This window comes from Triticum urartu, chromosome 7A, assembly GCF_056163025.1.
Source record: "Triticum urartu cultivar PI428250 chromosome 7A, HENAU_Tu73, whole genome shotgun sequence".
NCBI lineage: Eukaryota > Viridiplantae > Streptophyta > Magnoliopsida > Poales > Poaceae > Triticum > Triticum urartu.
Window position 1 is genome coordinate 125,285,183 of NC_141879.1, and position 10,618 is coordinate 125,295,800.

At 41.7% G+C, this 10,618-nt stretch overlaps 2 pseudogenes across 1 annotated transcript; both read right to left on the reverse strand.

Annotated features, from left to right (window-relative positions):
- Positions 1–3,018: 3,018 nt before the first annotated feature.
- LOC125523820 (NAC domain-containing protein 4-like) lies at positions 3,019–4,689 on the reverse strand (annotated as a pseudogene). Its single transcript, XR_015611750.1, has 2 exons — positions 4,026–4,689; positions 3,019–3,915 (listed from the first exon to the last, which is right to left on the reverse strand). The product of XR_015611750.1 is annotated as an NAC domain-containing protein 4-like (transcript).
- Positions 4,690–7,357: 2,668 nt separating this feature from the next.
- On the reverse strand, positions 7,358–8,627 carry LOC125518488 (uncharacterized; annotated as a pseudogene).
- Between the last annotated feature and the right edge of the window lie 1,991 nt (positions 8,628–10,618).

Sequence of the window (10,618 nt, forward strand, 5' to 3'; positions counted from 1 at the left end):
AGATTTGGTGTTGATTTCAACTTTTTAGTGTAAAAAATGGACAATCTAAATTCAAATTTAAGCACAGTAATGTATTGTTGAGGTTCTTGTTACACATATTTTCGAATTCACCAACAAATCATTAGATCTGGACATTTTCAGACACCGTAGGGGGAAGGGAAGTGCCATCTCACTGTAAAGATGGCAGATTGTTTGATGTCCTATTGTTCTTAACTGGAGAGTTCACCTCATTTGCCTGCTCCTTAGCTGTACTGGACTGCTTGGTGTCTTGCCTTGAGCCCCGGGCGGTCTCTTGCTCTCTGTTTGAGCCCTGGCTAGAGCTTGCCTTCTTCTAATCCTCCTGTGGCCGGAGACCCTTGCCAAATGGAAGATCACCATTGGCGTCGCGGGTTCCCGGAGTGGGACAGAAGAGATCGCTGTGGCCCAGACGGCCGCACGAAAAACAAAAGTGTGGGATGTTCTCGTATTGAATGTCGTACAGATCGGTGCTCTTGCATCTGGCCGATTCGATTAGGATCCAGCGCCTCAAGGGTTTGCTGACCTCTAACGTAACACGGGCTCTGAGGAAGCCTCCAACATGATCAAACTGAACTTGTGATGCTTGCTTATCTATCTGCTTTGCAATTGCCATTCCCCATGAGTCGTTTCGTAGATTAAAGGGCAGGTTAACTACCCTAGCCCAAACTTGTAGGCGATCGAACTTTAGTTCAGACGGCTTCATGCAGTCGTCGAACTCGGTTAGGATCACTGCATGCTTGCTGATGTGCCACGGGGAGCCTTCCCAGACGCGATCGTGATCTCTCTGGGCAGCGAACTCCGCCACAAACATGTTGACTCCGACAGATCGGAATTCTAACCCCTTAGGGTTTCCTCAGGCGGGACGGAGGGCGTTGGATATGGTTTGGATGTGAAGATTGTTGCGGTTCAGCACCTTCCCTGCGATCATCCACTTCTGTTGATTACCCTCCTCCCGATCATCTATTACCAATGGCGTGGCCTCCTCTTCAGTTATGTCGAGTTTCCCTAAGGCCTCCGCCAGCCGAGCCCTTGCCGAGTTGGGTGACAAGGAACCGGCACCACCAGAACCATTGTTCGCCGATGAGGAAGCTGGGGAAGCCATCTTCCTCTCCGGCGTTGAGATCTCGCCCCGCCGATCCGATCAGCGGGCGCCGCAGGTCCACGCGTGAAACCCTAATCGCCGCCTGGGGGGCATCCGGGTTTTCCGCTGGAAAAAGTCCGGCCTAGAGCAATACACTCCTCCCTCGTTGCAAGTTGGGCCAACATACAGAAGGACCAAGTCTTTGACCTACCGGCAGGATCGTAATGCTTTTGACGTACACGAATAGTACCACCTCGAATATGTTTTAAATTCAAATTGAAAGTATTTGAAAAAATAATAAGAAAAATAAAAAATAAAAAATCTGTTGTTTATTAGGTAAAGAAATGCCAACGGTATTTGAAAAAAGAATAAGAAAAACACAAAATAAAAAAACTGATAAATACACACAGAAACAAAGAAGAAAATAAACGCACGTGAGCTTCTAAAATTGGTCCAAACCGATCCATAGAAGTTTCCTAAAAGCTCTTCAGAAAAGTTACGTTGGGCTGGCTCGTTAGCTGCAGCGCTAAAGGCGTAATGGAAGCTCGTCTTGTAGTAGTAGGCAAGACATACCGTTTGCGGTTGAGACAAGTCGTCGCTTAAACGCATAGGGCGTGCGCAACATAACCGACCCATGTTGTCGCTAGTACTGTACTGAGCCGACTGATGTTGTCGCATAGGACGTCGTAGTATAATGTTTCTAGCCGGTTTTGTTCAACAAAAATCAGCTGCAGTAGGAAAGTTCTAAAATCATAAAATTAAAATGTATTATTTTGACTTCTGTGAACCTTCTTTTTTATGAACTCGAACTTTTTCCAAATTTTCTGCAACATTCTTTTGTAAACATGAATAATTGTAAAACTTTGTCAGCGTTTTTTGAAAACATGAATATTATTTAATTCTTTGTGAATATTTTTGAACAAAATTGAGCATTTCATGAATATTTTTTCAACACAGATGAACATTTGTTAAACATGAATGTTTTTTTAATATATTTTTCAAACTTGAATATATTTTTTAAAAGCTTTTCAAATGAAAAAAAGGTAAAGCTAAAATCGATAGAGAAAAAATAAAAGTAAATAAAATAGACATGAACCGAAGAAAACCAGAGTAGTTAATTGGGCTGGACCTAGGTTTACTCAACACTTTGAACCAGTATGCATCAAATGGGATTGTGTGCCAGCGTATCTCTGTACACGTGACAACATAGTTTCAGGGCTAGTAATAGCCACTCTTTGGCTCCTCTGGTTCGACATAAACTGGGTTGCAATGGTTCCGGCAAATTATTTTTCAACTAGTCATGTGGACATGCCGGACATCATGTATCCTCAAGAAAAAAAGCACACCCACATTATCCTTGATGCTCTGCTTCCTGTCGAGGAAACCTCGTGAAAGAAGTGAGATGTTAGAATAGATGGATTTGAAATTGAAATTGTATTGCATAATCGAATGCAATACAAGAAATTATAAATCAAATCAAATTGCAACAAGGTCAATGTATACATCCGGATTTTGAACTAGTAAGCATTAGCATTTCAACGCATTTGGGCCATCTTATTCTCATCAATTAACGCAACTTAAATTTACATATTTTGCAACATCAGTGATATTCCATCGCTCATATTCGAGGAGTTAGCATCATGTCGGCACAATCTCTTCAAGCTCACATGGTTAGAATGTGCGTGCACGTGTTATAGGGCGCGCGCGCGAGCGTGTGTGTGTGTGTGTGTGTGTGTGTGTGTGCGTGCGTGTGTTAGCATTTGCGTCAGTATTGTGTTTCTATTTTTTTATCTAATGCATTTCTTAAATTTCCAAAGTGGAAGTAAGCGTTCATATGGTGGATGGAAATCCCACTAGGTTGGTGCATGACCAAAATTCGTTTCCAAATAAAATACACATATGTAATTCACAATAATACATTCAGTCAAATATTCAAAATTAAATAAAATAGTTTATTGCACATAGGTTTAATACATGCATGGTGTACACACTGCTAGGTACTTTGGAACACATGCAAATGTAGCTAGGTACCACCGGTGGGTGGCATATACAAGCCAGTACACATACACACAATACTAGCACAAGAAAGAGGCAAAGCCAAGCCAAGCAATGCATACAAGCTCTCTTCTCACACACAAAAATAAAATGAGGTGCAAACCAATATATATATAGGTGGTGGTATATACCGATCGATCTTGTGATAGTATATATATATTAGTACTTGGATCATCTGATTATCAGTACTTCCACATGCCATCCGTACCCATGTTCACTGATGAGATCTCATCAGCAGTTGTTGCAACATCGTTGCTCCTCAACCTGGCCAAAGTATCCTCCTGCGACACTATGGATGACGGCCCGCTCCCAGGCTCGACCCCGATCATGAGGCCCTCATCTGCACCTATCTGCATCTCCATCGGCATTTGAATCATGTGTTGTTGTTGTTGCTGCTGCTGCTGCTGGTGGTGGTCATGGTGGTAGAACGACACCAACGGTCGTGGTGGGGTAGCCATATTCTGGTAGTGGTGGTTCCCGAAGTAGTGGTCGTTCATCATCAGGAGCACCGCAGTACCCATCATTGACAATCTGGCCCCGGTGTCATGCATCTGGTACGAAGAATATGCAGGTAGGGACGACGGGGGCACCAGCGATGATGATGCACCATAGCCCATGAAAGGAGGCAATGTACCGGATTCAAGGAAGCCATGTTGCTCCTCTGCTCCCATGGACATTGGCATGGGAATGGCGTACGACGACATCACTACCTTCTTGAGTCCGGTGCTCTTATGGAATATCCTGCAAACCACATACTCCTCCTACCAACATACATAAACTAAATCGGTGCAAATCAACTATGTATAGTAGTTAGCTAGTACGTACAGACGTGTTCATGAATCATGAGTACTACTAGCATGTGTTTAAATACCTTGGAAGATGCATTAATGGCTGTGGCGGTGGTGATGTCGATGGGTAGACCAGGTGTTCCTTGTTTTCCACTCTCGAGCCTATACTCGTGCATGACCCAGTTGGTCTTCTCCCCCTAGGCGCCCTACCCTTGTAGAAGACCAACGTCTTCTTCATGCCGATGAGACTTGTGGTCGCGTGGTGGAAGATCTCCTTGTTCTTTCCAGTGGCCTTCCAATAGCCGGCGGTCGTGGCTCGGTTGGTCCGTATACCGGTGGGGTACTTGCGGTCCTTTTGGGAGAAGAAGTACCACTCCTTCTACCCCATTTTCGCCTTCTCGGGGAGTTCCCACGGCTCGCATTTGTTCAGGTCCACCTCCCCGACCGCTATGGGGTCGAATGCTTTGTTCAACACCTTAGGGACTAGGTAGGAGGTGATGATCTCCACATCCGTTGGGTGAAACCTGAACCCCTGAGGGAACTTTAGTTGTTGCCGCTGAACTTGAAGGTGGTCTGCCATGGCGGAGGCTCTTTGGGAAATTGGTTCTAGGCTGGCACAAGTATTGGGGGCAACGATGGAGATTTGTGTAACTACAAAAGGAATACAATGATATCGAGAGATATGAGAGGAGATGCTTAAATAGAGTGAATGCTTGTGCTAGCAAGTCACTTACTAGAGAAGCCTTGACGTTTTATGTGCTTTGATTAATTTGTCCCTACTTAAAGTGGATGGGTGCATGTTTAGATAGATAGATAGATAGATAGATATAGATAGCTCCCTTGTCTTTACAACTGTGTGTTGTTTATCTTGCTATGGGGCATGCCTAGGTGGTGACAAGTGCTAGGTTTCTCGAACCTCTCCAAGCCATGTCATGCCAAATTGAACACCTTTGATTTTGTTCTCATTCTTGTTAATGTATGCATATGCATTCCTCATGCTCTGCTTGTCTCATCTTCATGGAAAGTGTGTGCTTCTGTTGTTGTTTCTTGGCTTTAGGAGCGAACCTACAAGAAAAATGACTCGTTGCCCACATACACACCATATACGGATGGATACCAAGCTATATGCATAGAATTAACACACTCGAATAATATAAAAAGCCAAGCAGTAAAATTGCTTACCAAAATGAACAAGCATAAAAGACTAGTTGATGGATTATCATTTGGTCAATATAATGGGCCAACATTATCTGGGGTCTTCGTATTTTTAAGAATCATCTCCATAAATTCTCCTAAAGTTTGTCGGTTGTTATATTAGCACACATGTGCAACGAGTTACGTTATTTATGTTTGTAGATGCAAAAATAGAAACAACAAAATAGAACAAATTGATTAAACTATATGTTTACGAAGTTAAACTTAACGGACAATGGGTCTTACTATCATTGTTTGCGGACAGGAATGATCCAACTAGAAGTGAATCAATCAAGAAAAGTGAAAAATCAAAGCAACTTGTTTCTTAGTTGTAATGCCCTACAATTTAGAGAACAAGAATTAGGCAAAATTAAATAATTATAATAGCTTTAAATTTAGAAATCCTAGCCATACAATTTAGAGAAAGGTAACTAGACAAAATTAAGATTATTGAATCCATGGGTGTTAGAATTATTACTATGTAATCTAGATTATTGACTCTAGTGCAAGTGCGAGACTGAAGGAAATATGTCCTAGAGACAATAGTAAGTTGTTACTTATATTTCCTTATATCATGACAAATGTTTATTATTCATGCTAGAATTGTACTAACCGGAAACTTAGTACATGTGTGAATCCATAGACAAACAGAGTGTCTCTAGTATGCCTCTACTTGACTAGCTCGTTAATCAAAGATGGTTAAGTTTCCTAGCCATAGACATGTGTTGTCATTTGATGAACGGGATCACATCATTAGAGAATGATGTGATGGACAAGACCCATCTGTTAGCTTAGCATAATGATCATTTAGTTTTTCTGCTATTGCTTTCTTCATGACTTATACATGTTCCTCAGAGTATGAGATTATGCAACTTCCGAATACCGGAGGAACACCTTGTGTGCTATCAAACGTCACAACGTAACTGGGTGATTATAAAGATGCTCTACAGGTGTCTCCATTGGTGTTTGTTGAGTTGGCATAGATCAAGATTAGGATTTGTCACTCCGTGTATCGGGAGGTATCTCTAGGCCCTCTCGGTAATGCACATTACTATGAGCCTTGCAAGCAATGTGACTAATGAGTTAGTCATGGGGTGATACATTACGGAATGAGTAAAGAGACTTGCCGGTGACGAGATTGAACTAGGTATGATGATACCGACGATCGAATCTCTGGCAAGTAACATACCGATGACAATGGGAACAACGTATGTTGTTATGCGGTTTGACCTATAAAGATCTTCGTAGAATATGTAGGAGCCAATATGAGCATCCAGGTTCCGCTATTGGTTATTGACCAGAGATGTGTCTCGGTCATGTCTACATAGTTCTCGAACCTGTAGGGTCCGCACGCTTAATGTTCGATGACGATTTGTATTATGAGTTTCGTGTTTTGATGAACCGAAGTTTGTTTGGAGTCCCAGATGAGATCATGGACATGACGAGGAGTCTCGAACTGGTCGAGACATAAAGATTGATAGATTGGAAGGTTGCATTCGGACACCGGAATGGTTCAGATTGTTCGGATGAGTTTCGGAGTACCGGAACACCCCCCCCCCTCGGGAAGTTATTGGGCCTCATGGGCCTATTGGTGGAAGAGAGGAGGCCGGCCAGGGAGTGGCGCCCCCCTAGCCCAAACCGAATTGGACTAGGTTTGGGGGGCGGCCCCCCTTTCCTTCTCTCCTCCTCATTCTTCCCTCCTTCTCCTACTAGGAATAGGAAAGAGGAGGGGAATCTTACTTGGACTAGGGAGTCCTAGTAGGATTCCCCACACCTGGCGCGCCCCCCTTGGGCCGGCCACCTCTTCCCTCCCCTCCTTTATATATGTGTCCAGGGAGCACCCCATAGAGACACAAGTTGATCTTTTAGCCGTGTGTGGTGCCCCCCTCCACAGTTACACACCTCGGTCATATCATTGTAGTGCTTAGGTGAAGCCCTGCGTCATTAACTTCATCATCACCGTCACCACGCCGTCGTGCTGACGAAACTCTCCCTCAGCCTCAACTGGATCAAGAGTTCGAGGGACGTCATCGAGCTGAACGTGTGCTGATCGCGGAGGTGCCATGCATTCGGTACTTGGATCGGTTGGATCGTGAAGACGTTCGACTACATCAACCGCGTTACAAAATGCTTCCGCTTTCAGTCTACGAGGGTACGTAGACACACTCTTCCCTCTCGTTGCTATGCATCTCCTAGATAGATCTTGCGTACGTAAAAAAATTTAAATACTGCGTTTCCCAACAGCAATGTCGTTGCTACTTAACCTGGCCAAAGTGTCCTCCTGCGACACTATGGATATTGGCCCAATCCCAGGCTCGACCCCGATCATGAGGCCATCATCTTCACCTATCTTCATCTGCATCGGCATTTGAATCATGTGTTATTGTTGTTGCTGCTGGTGGTGGTCATGGTGGTAGAACGACACCAACGGTCGTGGTAGGGTAGGCATATTCTGGTAGTGGTGGTTCCCTAAGTAGTAGTCGTTCATCATCGGGAGCACCGCACTATCCATCATTGACGATTTGGCCCAGCATCATGCAGCTGGTACGAAGAAGATACATGTAGGGACGATGGGGCCACCAGCAATGATGATGCACCATAGCCCATCAAAGGAGGCAATGTACTAGATTCAAGGAAGCCATGTTGCTCCTCTTCTCCCATGGACATCGGCATGGGAATGACGTACGACGACACCACTACCTTCTTGAGTCCAGTGCTCTTATGGAATATCCTGCAAACCACATACTCCTCCTACCAACATACATAAACTAAATTAGTGCAAATCAACTATGTCCAGTAGCTAGTTAGTACGTATGGACGTGCTCATGAATCATGAGTACTACTAGCGTGTGTTTAAATTCCTTGGAAGATGTATTAATGGCTGTGGCGGTGGTGATGTCGATGGGTTGACCAGTTGTTCCTTGTTTTTCACTCTCGAGCCTATGCTCATGCATGACCCGGTTGGTTTTCTCCCCCCTGGGCGCCCTTCCCTTGTAGAAGACCAACGTCTACAATTTTAGTGGATCATAGACACAAAAACTGTGGTTTCATGGCCAAACACTGGAAAGCACAACCTATGAAGATGGTGCTTTTTTCCTGAGCCACACATGGGTTTCTAGCTAAAGCGCAGCCAAGCCTTTGCTCAGCTAGGATCCTTGTAGGACGGAAGCAAACCGAAAGCAGGGAAACAGCCAAATCATGAACAAAAGTAAAGGTTCATGAACATCTACAATTTTAGTGGATCATAGACACAAAAACTGAGAGATGAGGTCCTTCTCTCTCATTATAACCGTAAACTCAGGAGTTTTTTTATCGCACTGTTCACAAGCACGAGTTCCACTAAATTGATTCTCGGGTGCTTCGTAATCATAAAGAAGAGGAGGCTACCTCCTTTTGTAAAAAAAAGTGTAAGTGATATTCTTGACAATGGACGAAGTCGACCATCGAGCATATGCCTCTTTTGTATGGAAGATCATTACCATTGGCATCATGGGTGGTGATGCCTGACGATAGTCTCGTTGAATGACACTAAGCTTTTGTAGGAAATATATCATGGGACGGTAAATACAAGGCTAGTAATTGCTCGGATCAGCCGGATATTCCTCGACGGAACAACCATTCACTTGTTTCGCATGGGCGACATGGAAGCATTAAGTCCAATGCCACCAAAAAAATGAAAGAGGTAGGCCCAAAGGCCAATAGGTAAGAAAATGATTGCATAATTTTAAAATATGTTTTATAAAATGTTGTGACATTTAACAATCTAGTTTCAAAAATGTTCGGTGACATTTTTGTAAAACATTTAAACAATGTAAAGAATGTTCTTAAACAATTTAAATAACATAAACATATTTTCTAGGAAAATATAAAAACTTAAAAGTGTTTGTCACATTTAAAAAAATGGTTTAAATTTAATCAATGTTTGCGTGTATTTTTCAATGCTCACGGCATTTCTGAAAAATTTATAACATACATTAAAAAATGTTCAAAGTGCACTCAGGAAAGTTTCAAGGTGTGTCTAGAAAATGTTCTACATGTATTCAAAAAATGATTAACGTCTTTAAAAAAATTCAACATGTATTTGCAAACAAATAACAGTTATTCATAAAAAGCAAACATGTATTTGAAAAAATATTCATCATGTATTTGGCAAATGTTCAACGTGTATCAGAAAATATTCCGTGTGTTAACGAGAACTGTAAAACTTATATTGAAAAGGCTGACTGTATATGTAAAAATAATAAGAAAAATGCAAAAGAAAAAAACTGTTACATACACAACAGAAACAAAGAAGAAGAAACACGCAAGTGAACTTCTAAAATTGGTCCAAACAGATCCATAGAAGTTTCCTATAAGCTCTTTGTTACGTTGGGCTCGCCCATTAGCTGCAGCGGTAAAGGCGTGTTGGAAGACATACCGTTTGCGGTTGAGGCAAGTCGTCGCCCAAACGCATTGGGCGTGCGCAACTCAACCGAGATGTTGTCGCTAGTACTGTACTGAGCTGACTGATTTATTTTTGTACACTATAATGTTTCTAGGCAGTTTTCTTCAACAAAAATCAGCTGCAGTAGGAAGTTTTTAAACATTATAAAATTGAAATGTATTATTTTTAACTTCTGTGAACTTTCTTTTTATTTAAACATGAACATTTTACAAATTTTCTGAAAACATTTTTTTTGTAAACATGAATAATTTTAAAAAATTATGAACATTTTAGGAAAAGAATCAATATTATTTAATTCTTTGTGAACATTTTGTTCAAAATTGAGCACTTATTATATATATTTTTTTAAACACATGAACATTTATTTAAACATGAACGGTTTTCTTTAAAATATATATTTCGAACTTGAAGATTTTTTTTAAAAAGTATTTCAAATAAAAAATAAAAGGTAAAGCTAAAATCGATAGAGAAAACAAATAGAAAAAAAAGTAAAAGGAAATTAAATAGACATGAATCAAAGAAAACCTGAATAGTTAATGTGGCTGGACCTAGGTTTACTCAACACTTTGAACCAGTATGCATCAAATGGGATTGTGTGCGAGCGTACATGTGACTACATAGTTGCAGGGCTAGTAATAGCCACTCTTTGGCTCCTCTGGTTCGACATAAACTGGGTTCCAATGGTTCCCGCAAATTATTTTTCAACTAGTCATGTGGACATGCCGGACATCATGTATCCTCAAGAAAAAAAAACTCACACATTATCCTTGATGCTTTGCTTCCTGTCGAAGAAACCTCATGAAAGAAGTGAGATGTTACAGTAGATGGATTTTTTTTTCGAAAAGGGGGAGCTCCCCAGCCTCTTAGAGAGAGAGAGAGAGAGTTTCCATTTTTTTATCTAATGCATTTCTTAATTTTCCAAAGTGGAAGTAAGCGTTCATATGGTGGATGGAAATCCCACTAGGTTGGTGCATGACCAAAATTTGTTTCCAAATAAAATACACATATGTAATTCACAATAATACATTTAGTCAAATA